This window comes from Bidens hawaiensis, unplaced genomic scaffold (assembly GCF_021521415.1).
Source record: "Bidens hawaiensis isolate Kalapana, Puna unplaced genomic scaffold, B.hawaiensis_p1.1 tig00023388_1, whole genome shotgun sequence".
Lineage (NCBI taxonomy): Eukaryota > Viridiplantae > Streptophyta > Magnoliopsida > Asterales > Asteraceae > Bidens > Bidens hawaiensis.
The window spans coordinates 1-19,382 of record NW_027493658.1 but is presented as its reverse complement, the minus strand read 5'-3'; positions in this window follow the sequence as shown (position 1 = coordinate 19,382).

The window sequence follows — 19,382 nt, the reverse complement described above, 5'->3', positions numbered from 1 at the left end:
CATTCGATTCCGATAAGAATTCAACGAGATCATCTAACTGACAATGCCATAGGTCCTCTTAAAACATGCATGTCAACCCGAAGTCAGACCAGACGCATCAACAGCTGTTTATTTTCCTGTTTCATCTCTCAGATTGAGCCTAAGGCAGTTGAAATGGCGCTACAAGAGCCAAGATGGGTGGACACCATGCATGAGGTTAATAGATCTAATACGTTATGGATTAATTAATATATGAGTTGATTAAGGTATTCATAAGTAGTATTAGTTAAGGTATTTTTATACGAATTTGAGGTTTGTTGGTTAAGTTTCGGTTTAATTATGTTCTTGTTGAATTTTGGTTGAACTAACGATTGAATTTGTTAATTATGGACTGAATTGGTATTGAATTGTGTTCGGTGTGGATTAAGGAAGGTGTGTGTGGATTGGATTGGGTTATTGTGGATAATTATGATGGTTTTAGTTTGGATCTCAGTTTTTTACGGGACAGGGTATCGGTTATTTGGTATTTGGTAATCAATTGATTGATTAAGGTATACGGGATAAGAATAGGTATATTCGTGGATTGATTATGAGCATTTTAGCTTTGATTTGGATAATTTGGTACGATTTTGAGGTTGTATTACATAACTTTAGTTTGGGTTTTGAAAACTTTGAATCTGGAAAATTTTCAAATTTCTAGAAATTTAACTTTGAAGATTTGAAGGTTTGAAGATTGCCTTACTTCGTTATGGATAATTCATTATACACGTGTCTTAATTCGTTATCAGTCTCTAACTGATTCGTGCCACGTGTACAGTTTGTTACAACTGAATAGCAACCTAGTTTGTTATTCACTGTAGCTAATTCGTGCTCATTGTAGCTAATTCGTGCTCTTTGATTCATCATTCTGATTCGTCATTGATTCGTCTGTGATTCGTCATCCTGATTCGTCATTGATTCATCCTTGATTCGTTACTCATTCGTTACACTTAATTCGTGATTGGTTCGTTAAGATAATGTTCCTGATTCGTCATCCAGACATCACTCAATTCGTTAAGACTAGTGTGCTTGATTCGTTACCTTCACAACACTTAATTCGTTAATATCACTATTCCTGATTCGTTAATGAAATTTTCACTTTTAACCCTAAAGTTTGAATTTTGTTCAGTTTGAACTTTTTACTTAAAATGGCTGGTTTTTATGCGTTAGCGTCTCAAAACGTACTGATGCAACAATTGTTGCATCTCGATGCAGAAATTGGATCTCATTCAAAATGTCCTTGTTTGATGAAATTCAGTGACTTTGCCAAATGGGAACCACGTATTCGAGCACATCTTGGTTCTGTGCATCCTGATTGTTCTCATTGTCAGTTTATACAGTTCCAATGCTTGGTAGTGAAACTATGGATTTTACTCCAAAAGCCTTTTCTCAATACTCGCAAGAGGAAAAGAAAGCATTAGAGATTGAGACCAAAGCCTATTCCACGTTGACTATGGCTTTATCCGATTACATATTTCATCAACTTGGGAGTATTAAGATATGTGCTTCAGTGCTTCAACACATTATGATGAGAAGCATGGGAAACACAGAAGAAAGCAAGAAAGTGATGTTGAAGTTTCAATTTCAAAACTTTAGTTTACTAAAGGGTGAGACTGTTGAAGAGATTCTTACTCGTTTTAATCACTTGATAGCAAAAATGAATAAATTGAAGATGGAACCTTCTGAATCTGACAAGATCGATACAGTCAAGAATGCTTTACCGGGTTCATACTCAACATTTCTGATGGTGTTGAAAGAAAATAATTATTTCAAGAACGAAGATTTAACTGCTTCAGAATTCATGCAAAAGGTTGAAGCTAGAGAATATGATTTGAAGTGTCAGAAATCGTCAAAAGAAATTCAAGATCCATCCTTTTATGAAGGTAGTATGCCATTAAGTAGCACTGCATCTCCGATCATTGCATTTCTTACTCAGAATGCAAATGAGGGATCATCAACTTATAGTGATCCTAATGTATGCTTTATGGCATCTGGATTCACTGATAGTTCTGGAGGTTCTGGAACATCTGCTACTGCAAACAGATTTTCTGCACCACCAAACGTGAACATGAAAGAAGCTGAACAGAATTTTGTTTTTCTGTGTGCTTTCATGACCTCGTATGAGAATTTGGTTGGTAGTAAGATTTCCACGAGTGAGCTAAGTGACGAATATTATGATCCAATTGATTAAGACGATTTGGATTTTATGGATCTTAAGTGGAACATGACAATGATTGTGAGAAAAGTGAAGAAATTCATGCAGAGAACTGGTAAAGATCTACCATCTTTAAACAAGAGAGTTGGTTCTGATAAATTAAAAGTCAAGTGCTGTAACTGCCAAGAATTTGGCCATTTTGCCAAAGAGTGTGATAAGCCAAAGAAAGAGTATAATGGACCGCGAAGTCAAGATAGAAGTGTGAAAAAGGGTAATGATGCTGCTGATAAGCCTTCTGGTAGTAAACCTTTTTCTTCGGGATCACAAGCTCTTCTTTCTGCGGCTGATGAGACTGATTGGACCCAAAGATTGTTGTACAACGATAATCAAGCGAAGTTGGCTTTGTTCGAGATGAATGAAAGATTTCAAGACGTTAATGGGACTGAGCTGTCGTCTGACAACGAAACAGAATCAGGTTCCGATGATTCGTGTGACATGCAACCAACTTCTTTCGCTTGCGTGGAAAATATTGACGAGGTTATTTCTTCTTCTTCGTCTTCTGTTAGATTATCTGCAAATGTGTCTTGTGTTGATTGTGAGAATGATAAGCCTAGGTTAGAATCGTTGAAAGAACATAATGACCTATTGGTAGAAGAAATTGCTTCAATTAAAATTAAGGATACTTATAGACAATCACTAGAATCACAAATGAGATCTAGGGAGAAAATAGAAGCATTGTCTGTTAGTAACCATGACTTAAAAGCTGAATTGTCTGTCAAAATGATAATTAACGATCAACAATTTCAAGGGATTTTGAAACATCGAACTAAGATAAATGAACTTGAGAATGAGGTTCTTGATTTGAAAAGCAAGTTGGGCAAGTTTCGAAACTCATCGTTTTGGCTAAATGAAATTATTGAAGAGACTGGTATGCAAAAAGATTCAAAGAAAGGTGTAGGTTTTGTTGAAGTACCACCACCATTTCATAATGATTATACTGCAAATCCTTTTGCGAGAAAAGAGAAAGTTGTTGTTAATGAACCTGTTGTTGAGATAAACCTAAAATGGTTAAAAATGACAATTTGAATGCCCAATGTTCACCTCAAAAACCTCATATTCAAAGTAACAAAATCTTTGTTGATAATGCTGAGAAGGTAATCATTGAGGATGTATTTGAACCTGAAGTTGTACAATAAACAAGGACATTCCAAGTTCAAATCATATTTTGTGTGAACCTCATGAATTTGAGGAGGCTGTGTATGTTCAAATACATCTCAAGTGAAAAAGGAGAAACCGGTTAAAGTTAAAGCTAAGAAATCAGAAAAAGGCAAAGATTTCTGATGAGGATTTAATGCGTTTCATCAATCCTGTTGCTTCTAAGCCATCTACTGGTCGTGTATTTAAGTTGAATGGGATTAGCAAGGTGTTCACTGAGAAAGACATTCCGCTTAATCTAATCAAGCCTGAATTGATTGAAAGCGTCTTTCAAAATGAAACTTCCAAGATTCAAGACCTTGAACAGAAGTTTGTGAACTCCAAGACAACAAATGTGATAGATCCTTTAATAAAAAGCAAAACAATTGTTAAACTCTACTAAGAATGTTCAATTTGTCAAATCAAATGGAACTGACACTTTACATAGTTTTTCCAACTGTTCAAACCTTGATTTCTACATGAAAAGGAAATATGTGAAATTTGATGACTTGGACAAAGGTCCCATTGCTGGTGTGTTTCATTCACCTTCTGTTGCACAAGTTTATGCTAAACCGCAACGTGAATGTGTTGACATGAGAACGTGTTTTCTCCGTGGTGAACAAGGTCACGTAGTTAGAAATTGTGGACTGAAGAAGTCTCAAAATCTTCATCCATTTATCCAGGAACAATCCAAACCAGTTCCTGTGATTAAGGAGATTTTGAAAATACCGATGTCTTTTGATGATGAAACACATATCGTGTATTCTGATGTTGTCACACCCTCAAATTCGACTAACGGAGTTTTACCGCCAGAGGGTGTGAACTAACAGGATCAGAATCATTAGTTATAATCAAACCATAAAAACGTTTAAATGAAATTAAGTGCGGAAGCGTAAAAACCAAAAGACAAAAGTTGCGTCACGCAGGACGACTTAAAAGAAGTGCCGATGAAACAAATGCCCAAGGATGTGCTCAAGGATCTGAAGTGGTGGTATGTTGATTGTGAAATAGCTGAAGCAGTAATGGAGAATGAAGATGAACAAGAGCTGCTGAGAGTGTATGATCCAATGCACTTGGTGAATTTGTCTCAAGCTGATCTGCAGGTGCTGAACGAGAAGAAAATATTTTATATTCCTGCTTGGAAAGAAGAATTGAAGAAATATCAAAGAGTTGTTTCGGTTTGTGTACGAGAAGGCGTTCATGCTTGAGGATGAAAGATACAAGATTGTTGAAGATTACAAGACACGTGCTTGAAGATAGAGATATGAAGCTACTGCCAAGGGGGAGTCTGTTGGTACATGATGTCAGTAGTTCAGTATATAGTGTCTGTAATCAAGTTAGTATGTTTTGTATTTTGTATTAAGCGAAGTTAGCTCACAAGTTCGCTTATATAGGCGAACTTGTGGAACAAGCGAAGTTAGGAACAACTTCGCCTAAACATGTTAGGCGAAGTTGTCGACTGTTAAATAGTCTAGGTTACGGCAGAAGTTCACAGAATTAGAGTTAACGAGTTTACGAGTTGTGTAATCGGTGATCAGTGAATCACGTGTTTCCAGTTGCAATACAACGTGTCTTTGTTTATTGTAACGTGTGTTTAATTGTGTTAATGTGTATCGTCTTCTACGCTCGTATCGTCTTACGTAGAGATTCCGCACCTACGTAGAACAAGATATTCCGTATAGATCCGGCTGGGAACCTACAATTGGTATCAGAGCTTTTGCTCGTGATTGTGTGGTTCGGGATTATCACGCGGGTGTAGAAATCGTTCCGTTCGACTATTCGCGGGACGAGTTTACCGAGTTTTTGTGTCCTACTCACCTCCCACCATCAAAAACAACCCATTACACCTTCGCATACCTTGCAAAACGTCAAAATCAAACCTGCAAAATCATCGTGTTCATCAGGCGAAGTTGCCGCTACTGTTTGTAGGGTTTTGTGAAGATATAAGGTTAAGCGAAGTTATCCACAACTTCGCCTACCTTACAAGTTCGCTTAAATTAAGCGAAGTTATCTACAACTTCGCCGATTCAGGCGAATCTAAAAAGAGAGTGAAGTTACGAATTCAAGCGAAGATAAGACTTAAGCGAAGTTAACTTTAACTTCGCCTACAGTACTGTTAAGAATAAAATTTTTATTCTTCGGGGTTCTATTGTGTTTTCGTTTCGTGAAAGATGACTTCTATAAATATTACGGAACTGGTAAAGATGGAAGTGGAAGCAGGTTTAGCTACTAAGGCACCGAAGATGCTTAAGGGAACCGATTTTGTGGCGTGGAAAGATCGGTTGGAGCAGTATGTAAAATATCAAGACGCTAAGATGTGGGTGTGCATTCAAGATGGATACATTCCACCAACTGCTTTGTATGAGGGTCGTGAACAGATTAAGAAATACAATAAGATGGAAGAGGAAGAAAAGAAGATGTATGAGGCTGAAAGCAAAGCTCATGCTGCGATAACAATGGCTCTTCCACAAGAGATTCTTCACACCTTCAGGAAATATAAAACTGCTAGAGAGCTATGGGAAGCACTTGAAAACTGATTTGAAGGCAATGTGGGGATTCGTGCATCCAAGATTAAACTACTCAAAACCCAATTCTCGGTGTTCAAGTATTTGAAGAATGAATCACTTGATGATATCATCACGAGATATTATCACCTGATGACCGAACTTAGCAATTATTCCATTGCTTACAAAGAAGAGGAGATCGTGGAAAAACTCCTTGATGCTCTCCCACCGAAATGGGAGATGTACACTGTCTTGATGAGAGAAGATAAAGAGTTTGCCGACTATGACTTGGAAACAGCAGTCAACAAACTACGAACTTTTGAACTTAACATGGTTCGAAAAGAGACACCAACTGATCTAGTTCAGGGTCCGGGAATGTATGGTACGAAAGTTAAATCAAGTTCAAGTTCGAAGTCTGAATCATCTGCTTACTACTCTAAGGGAGACTCGGGCGCTAACTCAACACATGAAGGTCATGTAACTCTCAACATGGATGGTGATGTGTGTTTTGTACCTGGTGGAACAAATGCTTCTAAACCTCAAGCAACCAAGGGTAGTTTCTCTTCAAGTATTCCGAACAACAACTACTCTCAGATGCCCATGAGTGTTAAATCTGCTGAACAGCAGTTTGCTCTCTATGCATCTTTCATTGCTTCGTATGAAAATTACATTAAAGGCAAGATTGTTGATCCTGCAACTTTAGACGAAGACTATGATCAGATCGATGCTGATGATCTGGAAGAGATGGATCTGCAGTGGCAGATGGCGATGATTGTAAGAGGGGTTAAAAGGTTTATGAAGAAGACTGGTAGAAAGTTTGTTGGTGAAAGACCAGGCTTTGATAAGTCAAAGGTGCGGTGTTATAACTGTCAACAGAATGGACACTTTGCTAAAGAGTGCACAAATGAACGTGTAGAACGCAGTCAGAACAGGTCTACACAACAGAGTGGTGGAAGTAGTGAGAATAGGGCGATGATATCTAGACAGAACGGGGAATACAATTGGAATCTGCATGTTGAGGAAGTGTTCGAACAGGCCAATTTGGCGAACATCGAAACTACAGGAAGTGAGAAAGTGACTGGAGAAAATCAAACTTACATGGCAGAAGTGACAGATCAGCTCTCCGAGGTAAGTAACAGACTCCCTTGCACGAAATGTGAAAATCTGTCCGAACAATTGACAACAATAACTGATCAGTTTGTTAGTTTGGATGCTCAATTTAAAACATTAAAAGAAGATCATCATTACACTAAAACTAGAGAAAACAGTTACAAGGTAAAAATAAAAGCTAGTGAAAAAGATATCAGAAGTCCTAAAGCCAGTCTAGCTGAAAAAATACAAGTAATTGATCTTAGCTATGAAGTGTTAGAAGAGAAAACCAAACTAATAGCTGAAAGGGATAAACAGATAGCTGATCACCAGGTGAAAGTGGTGGAACTAAACAGAAAGCTTGAGCAATTTAGAAATTCCTCTGCTATACTTGATCACCTTGTAAGTGATCAACATTCCCCAGTTAAAAGAGGAGGAATTGGATATAATGAAGTTCCACCACCTTATAATCATAACTATACTTATGATCCTAGTAATCAGAAATCTGTTGATGTTGAAATTGGCCAGACAGTTCCTGTTAAGGGTACGATTAAAGATCCAGAAGTTAGTAAAGGCGAAACGAGTAAACCTGTTTCGAGTGTTAAGATTTCTGTTCCTAGTTTTGTCTCATCAAATTCGGACAAGTCATCCGAGTCGAGTGAGACAAAACAAGAGGCATTGTTACCAAAACGTGGAGAGGAACATAAACCAAATGAAAAGAATTCTCCACTAAACCCGTATGTCCCACCATATGTTAGACAAACGGGCAGTAATGCAGCCTCAACATCTAAAACAACTGTTGATACGAAAGTTGAACACAGGAGTTGTTTCAGATGCAATCAATTAGGACACCTGATTGCTGATTGCCCTTTGAAGCAGAGATTCAGAGGTATGAGGTCTTCGAAAACTGAGAATAGAACTAACAGTAAGTACTATAATGGTAAAAATGAAAACTCATCAAAGTTCAGATATTCGACTAATCCAGGTTTTCAAAGAAATCGATCTCACTTTTTCCCTGTTAACAACCAAATCTTTAGTAATAAATCATTTAATTCACGAAGGTTTGGATGGCCTCATAGTCAATCTACAAGAAGGTATCCTTTTAGGACTTACAGAAATCATTCTAATACTAACTTTGGACACCCAAAGTACGGGATGTATCGACCCAAGACCAATAGGTCTTGGGTCCCCAGATTTTAATCCTCTGCTTTAATCGTGCAGGAACAGTTGAACAGGGCTGCAAACAATCTATGGGTTGTGGATAGCGGCTGTTCCCGGCACATGACGGGTAACAAGAATTTGTTACACGAATGGAAACCTGTTCAGGGAGGAAGAGTAAGTTTTGCTGGAGAGAGTGGTGGAAGGATTACTGGAATTGGGACGGTGACTAATGGTAAAATGACGTTAGAGAAAGTGAATTTCGTTGAAGAACTGAAGCATAATCTGCTGAGTGTATCGCAGATCTGTGACAAAGATTACACTGTGCACTTTACCAAGAATGAAGCGATCGTACTGTATCCTGGTTTCAAGATACCAGAGGATTGGATAGTAATGAAGGCTCCAAGGGAAAATAATACGTATGTTATGGATATGAGGTCAACTGAGATGGCAACAGCAGAATCTTGTCTTCTGTCAAAGGCAACTGAATCGGAGTCCGAGTTATGGCATCGAAGAATGGGGCATATTCATCTTCGGAAAATGAACTACATTGTCAAGAATGGGCTGGTGCTGGGTGTTCCCTTGAAAAATTTCAACTTTGAAGACCAATGCTTATCGTGCAAAAAGGGAAAGCAACACAAGAAATCCCATCACACCAAGAAGGTTAATTCAATAGTCAGTACCCCAGACCTACTTCACATGGATCTCTTCGGTCCCGTGAATGTAAAAAGCCTAGGTGGAACATCATACTGTTTGGTGATCACTGATGATTTCTCTCGATATTCTTGGGTATATTTCCTGAAGACAAAGGATGAAACGGTGCAGATGGTAATAAATTTGATTACCAAGGTTGAGAATATTATGGGGAAAAAGGTTAAGTACATCAGGAGTGACAATGGGACAGAGTTCAAAAACTATCAGATGGAGATTTTCTGCTTACAGAAAGGGATAGACCACCAGTACAGCGCTCCGTATACTCCGCAACAAAATGGGGTGGCAGAGAGGAAGAACAGAACGCTAATTGAAGGAGCCTGAACCATGCTGGCTGATTCGAAACTTCCTGTGGTGTTCTGGACTGAAGCTGTTGCTACAGCCTGTTATATCCTTAATAGAGTTTTAACTGTTAAAAGATTGAATAAAACATGTTTTGAACTTATGCATGGGAGAAAGCCTAACTTGAGTGGTCTCGAACCATTCGGGTCCCCGTGTTCGATATTAAAGAAGAACTCAAAATTTGGTGAAACAGCCGACGAAGGTATTTTAGTCGGATATGTTGTTGGGACTCCCAACAGACGAGTCATTAATACATCGACCAGCAAGGTTGAGGTGGTGTGTAACACTGATATCATAAGTTACAAATCACCAAAACCAAGCACGGGACCCGCTGGGGCTTTCGACTATGATAGGCTTTTTAAATCTTTTAACATGCCTTACTTGGATTGTGCAGAAGTTGATGAGAGAATAGCTACGAAGATGCTTTATGATGAGGAAGAAAATGTTGTGCAAAGACCGCTGTACGATGAATGTCAACCTTCCTCGTCAAATGCTGTCGATACCCCTGCTGCCTCTACAGAAGAGGAATTCTTCAATCCGTTTCACTCTCAACAACAATCACCCATTGATGAGCTACCTTCGAACCTGGAAGACAATCTGCAAGTCAGTTCGGTTCCGACTACGAGAGTTCACAAAAATCACCCTTTGGAGAACGTGATAGGTGATCTGTCCGACGGTGTACAAACAAGACAAAGCTTGAATGAGCACACCTGTGTTTACACAAGCATTAAAGATACAGGCATCATTAACGAATGCTTGTACACCTGCTTCATCAGCCAGATTGAACCAAAGAACTATCAAATGGCTCTCAAGGACAGTTCGTGGGTCGAAGCCATGCAAGAAGAGTTAGCCCAGTTCAAGAAGATGGAGGTATGGAATTTGGTTGCAAAACCGAAAAATGTGCATGCGATTGGCACAAAATGGGTTTTCAAATGCAAGAGAGATGAAAAAGGGATAATTATCAGGAACAAGGCGAGGCTGGTTGTAAAGGGTTTTAATCAGCAAGAGGGGATCGACTACAATGAAGTGTTTGCTCCTGTGGCGAGATTGGAAGCGATTCGACTGTTTTTGGCATTTGCTGCACACAAGGAGATGAAGGTTTTCCAGTTAGACGTGAAGAGTGCGTTTCTTAACTGTAAAGTCGATGAGGTTGTGTACGTTGAGTAACCTCCGGGTTTTCCTGACCCAGACTTTCCTGATTACGTGTACAAGCTAAGTAAAACACTGTATGGGCTACATCAGGCCCCTCGTGCTTGGTACGCAACTCTATCCGATTACTTGCTTGAGAATCAATTTGAAAGGGGAAAATCGATAGCACACTGTTCTTTAAAAGAAAAGGACGCGACTTTCTTCTGGTACAAGTCTACGTGGACGACATCATCTTCGCTGCATCAAAAGTCGCCATGTGTCAGGAATTTGAAGCCGTCATGAAAAAGAGGTTTGAAATGAGTGCTATGGGTGAACTAACTTTCTTTTTAGGACTACAGGTTGATCAGAAGAAAGATGGGATGTTCATTCATTAGACTAAGTATGTCCATGACGTTCTCAAACGCTTCAAGAAGGAGGACAGCACTCCATTTGATACTCCAGTTTGCGTCAACCATAAACTGGGTGCTGATTTAGACAGTGATGCAGACGTGGACCCCACCCAATATCAGGCAATCATAGGTTCTTTAATGTACTTAACTGCATCTAGACCTGATATTATGTTTGCAGTTTGTCTTTGTGCTCGCTTTCAGGAAAACCCAAAGGAATCTCATATGAAGGGTGTGAAGAGGATATTGCGGTATCTCAAGGGCAAGCCTAAGCTGGGGTTGTGGTACACGAAAGGGGGAGACTTGGAGTTGGTCGCTTACACGGATTCTGACTATGGTGGATGCAATCAGAATCGGAAGTCAACAACCGGAGGATGCCAGTTTCTTGGAGGCAGATTAGTGTCATGGCAGTGCAAGAAGCGGACCTCAGTCGCCATTTCTACATGTGAAGCAGAGTACATGGCAGCATCGAACTGCTGCTCTCAGGTTCTTTAGATACAACAGCAATTACGCGATTACGGTATGAAGTTCTCTCATACTCCTATTTGCATAGATAACACTGCTGCTATCTCAGTAACTAACAATCCCATAAAGCATAGCAAAACTAAACACATTGACATTCGTCATCATTTTATACGGGATTGTGCTGAGAAGAAATTAATTGTTTTCGAAAAGGTTGATTCGTTAGATAATTTCGCTGATTTGTTTACTAAAGCGTTTGACAAAAATCGTTTTCAAAACCTTGTTGAGCTAAATGGGATGATCAATCCCGAGTAACCGTGTTTTTCGTCTTTGTTTAAAAAAAAAAAAACGTCACTATCGCTTAGAATTATGTCGGTTGCTTCAGTTTGAAGGACATATCTTCAGATATGTTTGGTCCTCATTTCTACCTGTAGAGTATGAGGATAGCCATTAACCAGATGACTGAATGTGACCGGGGCGGTTTATGATGTGTTTTTATTCTTTTGCTGAAAATTAGTCGTTCATACTCAGTTAGAAGGACACATACTTGTATGTGATCGGTCCAGCTGATCCATTGGATCCTCAGGATAGCCGTTTACCTGAAAACTTTGACTTGATCGGGGCGATAGAATTTAAAATATTTTTTAGGGAGATGAAATAATTTTTCAAGTCTACAACTTCGTAAGAAGTTTCTTTACTATGTTTAAAAGAACATTGATCCAACCTTGGAAAGTGATATACAAACTAATTCTGTGTGCTTAACTAGTGAAGTTATTAGGCTAAAAAGACTTTATAACAGTCACTGTATGTCATGGTAGCTTTTTATGGTGCGTAAAAGTAGAAGTGATACTAACTAAATCTCCTTGATCTTACGTGGAAACTCCTTAAGAGTTGTGCATGTCTCCATATATATCTTTCCGAATGATAGGCAGAAAAATGATTACCCAGTCATACACGAGCCCGTGAGTGTTCTGATTCCCGTGAAGATAGCGTGTCAAGAAACTACAGTGATCCAGATTCGGGACTTGCAGTTATTTACTACTCTGAAACTGTGTAAATATTTAAAAAAAAATAAATAAATAAATAAATAAATTATGTGTTACTGAGACATTCTAGAGCTTATGATGTTAATACTTCGCAATCAAGATGTAAGAAAGAGAACGGGAAGAAGAGTCTAAAGATCGAAGAGTACTTACTATTTAATCAGACACTACGGGTCGAGGCCAACTCGGGGTGACTTGGGGAAAGCCAAATACGCTTTGAGAATAGATAGGAGACATCACAATCTCTGAGGTGTTGCCCATTTAAGTTTTGAGCTTAATTGAACCTAACCCGTATCACAGAAGCAATGAAAACCATTCTAAGTTATTTACCTGCTTACAACCTGTCTCTTTATGTCATAATACAGCTGAACATGGATCTGTGTGACAGTCACTTAATTAGTATGATTCCTGTTCGGATCTTTTCTAAAACGTGGTAGTCCCTGTCGAGACTGAAATTTGATCCCGTGTACTTTACTTTTAAAATTTTATTCTACTTATGTGGTTGTATGATTTTATACCTGGTTACTTGGTCTTGATCGTATCATTTAACTCTTTAAAGGATGTTTTAAAACTTAATTGCAAATTGTTCAAATTATAGGGGTTTGTTTTGTAAAGTTTAATGTCGGCGAAGTTATCCATAACTTCGCCTGCAATAGGCGAAGTTATCCATAACTTCGCCTGTATAACCTTGACCCTATATAAAGAAATTTTTGGTCAAATGTTTAGTATTGTTTTTCAAAATCCGGCGAACTTATACTCAGAACTCTAGGCGAACTTATATCTCGAATCAAATCTGTGTTGTTTTTCTCGTTTCTAATCCGATTAAAGGTTTGTAGGGTTGTTGTATCGTATATTCACTGACAATGGCGTTAATCAATGGTCGTTTCGACCCGATTCGCGACCCCGTTTATTCGAACCTCATCACCCGATTTTCAAACTTATTTTCACGTGGTCGTAATCATATTGATCGTCTAGATCTCCATAAAAACATGTGTTTAAGAGTCCACAATCTCCAAAATTGACCAAATCACTTCGTTTAAACATCTAAACTGTTGCCGATTCATATTCAGGCGAAGTTACAGTTTAGGCGAAATTATCCTTAACTTCGCCTGAGGTTTAACTTCGCCTGATAATAAATTATGTAACAGTATATGAGGCGAAGTTGTGGACAGGCGAAGTTATCATTAACTTCGCCTGGCCCTTCTTAAATTTTATTAACTGTTATCAGGCGAAGTTGAAGTTAAGGCGAAGTTGTTCCCAACTTCGCCCCACCCCTAACTTCGCCTACACAGAATAAATCATATCTTCGCTCATGGTAATAGGCGAACTTGTGATTTGCTTCGACGGTTCTCTAACTTAGACTGTTTGTTGCAGAAATGGCAGCTGTAGCTGGAGCAGGTGGTGCAGGTGGTGACAAAGGAGGAGATAACCATCGACAGTTTTTCCCGGGGCATAACATGTACATCACATTGGACCCGGATGCGAGCGGTGTTGATGATTTCTGCGAGATCATCACGTTTCTACTCCGCTCGCGTATATTCCACGCGATTACCACAACACTGCCGATATCTTTGCCAAACATAGAAGATTTCTGGCAGACGGTGGAATATGACTGTCGAGTCGAGCCCCCGGTTATGCGTGCAACGGTCAATAATCAGATAGTACAGTTCTCGTCTGAACAGATCAGGGTGGCTTTACAGTTTGGGGATGAAACGAGAGACGATCCTACAGACTTCGTGGCTCCATTTAGAGATGGTGCGTTTCTGAGAATGGGATATTCTAGTCCCTTGGGGGATACTCAGAGACGCAAGGGGTTCTTGCTAGACCAATGGCGCTTTCTCATGCATGTGATGATAATGTGCATGTCAGGGAGAAAGGCTGGTACAGATGGAATGGGTGCGACCATGCAGTCGGCGATAACTGCTCTGACTTACAATAAGCGTTACAGCTTTAGTCAGATGGTATTCTACAAGATAGATCGACAAAGACGAGCGGTGGCACGTGAGAGATTTCTTATGTATCCAAGATTTCTACAAATGATCTTGAATCACGGCCCTCCCACGTTACCTCAGCGCCGCCCAATTAGATATGTGGAAAGTGTCAGCAAGAGGATCTTCGCTCAATGCAGATCATCCAGTGCGAGGAGCAAACCTGAGCTCCGTCCTCGACATACTCCTTTATTCGGGTACTTGATCAACCAAGAGTATGTTCCAGCTCGTGGGGACGAGTTTCGGGATCCTCAACCACAACAGGCTGGAGCACCTCAACCACCTGAGGTACAACAAGCTATACCTGCTGCTCCTGTTGTGTCACCGGAGGAAAATGTAGACCTTGATGCAGCGTTTGGCGGTCAAGGATTTTTTGATATGGAGCGTGTTGATCCTTAAGAAAATGTACAGGTCTCGGTAGCACTGGTTTCGAGTGTGAATGTTACTAGGGCAGCTACGAAGGTGGCTGATTCAGATTCTTCAGATGATGATGTGGCTGAAGCGAGACGGATTTTAGTAACACAAGAAAGGATTCATGGGAAAAGAAAGAGAGACGATGATGACAGTGATTCAGATTTTGAGGAAGAAGTACATCAGTTGGTTCATAGATCGAGAAGGGAACGGACAGGTGCAGGTTCAGGAGCTGGTGAGAGCTCAAGGGTGGTACGTTTCACTCCACCCGCACTGTCCGGTATGACTATAGTTCCTACATCATTACTAGTTACAAGGCCAAGCGCCACGGACGTTCCCGTGGTGGCTACCTCATCCTCATTCGGCCTCCCACCTACTACATTCCAACTCTCGGCTCCGGAGATTGTATCTTTGCCACCTCCAACTCTTACTCCATCGGAGGTCATCGCAAGATTTATTGAGTCGACAGTTGTAGCTACTGCAGGGTTGTCAGTTACGATACCACCTGCGGTTACGTTTACACCTACTTCTGAGGTCCCGGTTACATTGGAAATCCCTTCTCAGTACACTCAAGATATATCACATCTGAGGTTTGATTTCGATGCAACCTTATCCGACTCGGAACGAATAGCAGCGCTTGAAAGGGTCGTGGCAGAACAATCAAGGGTAAGTCTTATCCAGACCCATGCTATTCAGCGCCTCAATGCAGAGAATCAGATACAGTCGTCCCTACTGATCGAACATGGAAAAATAATTGATGCTTTGAAACAGTTCTTGCCATCTTAGGGGGAGACAAGCTGTAAGGGTGATGAGCTGAGGACTAAGAAGCGTAACAATCGAGACGATGATCCCAATGCATCGAAAGATGCAGGTGGGGAGTTGCCAAGAACTGAACAAGCTCTTGGGACTTCCACATCTCAGGGGGAGTCAACCAGTGCAGCTGGCGATTCAGGGGTGATGAGGTGGTGGTCGTGGATGCTGAGATGATGGATGATGAGGTTATAGGTGATGACGATGTGTTACCGGTTGAAGAGATAGAGAAGATTGGTGCTGAGATTGTTATTGATAGTGAGATTGAAGAGGGAGAGATTGTAGAGGAAAACGTTGAGCACGAGATTCCGGAAGTTGATAAGTCAGATATAGGTCAAGATATGGGAAGCGATGAGACAGAATGGGAGGAGCAGCCAAGATGGAAAGAAGGCTACGCTCAGTGGTTTATAAAGACTAAGAAACCGGCGGTCCCTACTATGTTCAAGAAAAGTTACAACATCAGAGGTTATGCTGAATCGAGAAAGGGGATTATATGCTTGTTATATGATGAGCAGTTGAGGCTCTTTGTGATTAAAAGGTATGATGGGGTTCAGTACTTCAAGAGACTGTTGAGATCGTTGAATACATTGCCTCAGTGTGAAGTGAAGGACTTAGCCAGATTGGGGTTGATAAACAGGAGTGATGATAACATGGCTAGCGTCATTGGAAAGATTGTTTGGAAGGAAAGTATAAAGGAGAAAAATTTCGAGCTGTTGAAACCACAGAAAGGAAAAATTATTGAAGATAAAGATAGAGGGATGAGAGCAGATGGCAAGCCTTGGATGATCATGAAGTATAAGCCGATCCGGTGTTTAAAAGAAGTGCCGAGGAAACAAATGCCCATGGATGTGCTCAAGGATCTGAAGTGGTGGTATGTTGATTGTGAAACAGCTGAAGCAGTAATGGAGAATGAAGATGAACAAGAGCTGCTGAGAGTGTATGATCCAATGCACTTGGTGAATTTGTCTCAAGCTGATCTGCAGGTGCTGAACGAGAAGAAAATATTTTATATTCCTGCTTGGAAAGAAGAAGCGAAGAAATATCAACGAGAAGGCGTTCATGCTTGAAGATGAAAGATACAAGATTGTTGAAGATTACAAAACACGTGCTTGAAGATAGAGATATGAAGCTACTGCCAAGGGGGAGTCTGTTGGTACATGATGTCAGTAGTTCAGTATATAGTGTCTGTAATCGAGTTACTACGTTTTGTATTTTGTATTAAGCGAAGTTAGCTCACAAGTTCGCTTATATAGGCGAACTTGTGGAACAAGCGAAGTTAGGAACAACTTCGCCTAAACATGTTAGGCGAAGTTGTCGACTGTTAAATAGTCTAGGTTACGGCAGAAGTTCATAGAATTAGAGTTAACGAGTTTACGAGTTGTGTAATCGGTGATCAGTGAATCACGTGTTTCCAGTTGCAATACAACGTGTCTTTGTTTATTGTAACGTGTGTTTAATTGTGTTAACGTGTATCGTCTTCTACGCTCGTATCGTCTTACGTAGGGATTCCGCACCTACGTAGAACGAGATATTCCGTGTAGATCCGGCTGGGAACCTACAACTCAGCTTTGCACAACGTTTTTGTAAAATCATAAAGGTTAACTTTTACACGTCCAAAAATTGCAAATTTATATTCTTTAGAAACTAGACTCAACCTAGTTTACTGTTGTATCAAAAATCTCAACCAATTTTCACATTTACACCCCGATACAGTCAATTGAACATCAACAACACAATCTGTCCAGAAACTGTTTGTAACAAAACTCAACATATTAGCCATTTATAAACCATAATTCCTTCATATAACATCCTAGACACCATAATCACTATCCATGCACATCAATTATACATTACATCCGTGGTTAGGGTTTTATTTGAAATCAAAATCAAGAACACAACGATTAACATGTAACAATACCAATTCTAGTTATCATATCACAATCAATCCATCATCAAATCAAGATAAAACATATGAAAACATTACATATGAAAATCGGACCCGGGTTTGTAATTATACCTTCAAAAACACCAATACAAGCAAGAGGAAGGTAGAAGATGGCTAGAAACGGATTTAGGATGCTTCAATTGTGAAATACAAGATCAAAATCAAGAGATATGTGTGTGTGTGTGTGTGAGCCGATTGTGAGGAGAGGGGGAGGGGTAGGCTGCCGTCGGTTTTGGGGAGAGGGAGAGGGAGAAGAGGTTATGGTTTATATTTATTAATAATAATAATATGTTACACTTTAGTCCCTCAACTTCTAGTTTGTACTTTTCTAGCTTAATTAACTAGTTCTAGCACATTGAGTTAACGTTGATAACAATGTTATCACATAACACATAAGTCTAACACATAATTATCACATAATTATTGTTTTGACGTTTTTTGTTTATTCACCAGTTGTTTGCGTCAACTCGTTTGCGTTTCGGTGCAATTCCCGAAAGACTACACATGTAGTAAGTGTCAAGCGTCATTTAAACCCTAGTTTAAATGTAATGAAGTGTGCGTTATAGATTCAATGATCTTTAAGTTTGAATTGACGGAGTTGAGTTAACGGAGTTAACCTGAAATTGACGATTGTCACATCATTCCCATGTTAAAGAATTTTCGTCCCGAAAATTTGAGTCAAGTCGTGATGAGTGTCTGAAAAAGTAAGAAAAGTTTTCAGTTTGTCATAGATGTGAAGCCTCGCAAGGTGATTCATGTTAATGAAAATGCAAGTAATTTAAAGTCCAAATTTGTTCTCATGGAACCTATTTGCAAGAATGTGAATACGAATGTACTTCAAGCTGCATACTCTAGACGAAAGTCAAAATGACATGTAACTTATTCACAAGTGGCTAAACCACATTTGGATTCACTAAACATTAAAACTTCATGTGAAACTCAAGAGATGCCCAAGACTAAGGCTTGGACTGCCTTTTTGAACCGATCATTTTTCATTCGTGTGCAGAGTTCATCCAAGACTGTTTCTCATGAATACTGGTAAATGGATAGTGGATGCTCTCGTTATATTAGCAGAAACATTAACCTTTTAACAAATGTCAAGAATATACAAGGAGGGTATGTAGCGTTTGCGAGTAATTCGGGTGGAATGATTACTATGGAAGGTGATGTGTCAAATGGGAGCATCACGTTTGAAAAGGTTAATTACTTTGACAAAGTAGATCACAACTTTTTGAGTTTGTCACAAATTTGTGACAAGAAATACACATCCGTATTTAATGATAAGGAGTGAAAAATATTGAAACCAGGATACGTCATTCTCGAAGATATGGTAGTTATGCGATCTCCTCGATCAAATGATATTTATGCGTTAAACATGAATTCTAAGGTATCTACTTCTGTAGAAACGTGTTTTATCTGTAAGGCAACAGAGAAAGATACTATTATGTGGCACAGAAGAATGAGTCATATTTATGTCAGGAAGATGAATTATCTTATGGCTTAATGACCTGGTTGATGATGTTTCCTTGAAACATTTTAAATTAACCGACCATTGTGTTGCTTGTAAAAAGGGCAAACAGAAGAAGAAGTCACACCCTTCTAAGTTAATCAATACCATTGATACTCCACTAAAATGACTTCATATGGATTTGTTCAGTCCTGTGAATCGTGCGAGTATTGCTGGTGATTGGTATTGTTTAGTTTTCACCGATGACTATTCGATATATTCTTGGGTTGTTATTTATGAGTTCAAAATATCATACACTTATTCTGATTCAAAATCTAATCACGAAGATCGAATCAATGTATAAACTGAAAGTGAGACGTATTCTAAGTGGTAATGGTACGGAGTTCAAGAATACTATATTGGATTTCTTTTGCATTCCTAAAGGAATTCATCAAGAATACAATGCTCCATGTGTACCACAACAGAATGGTGTTGCAGAAAGAAAGAATATAACAAGGATTGAAGCGGCACGGACAATGCCCGCAGATTCTAAGATTCCTGTTCAGTTCT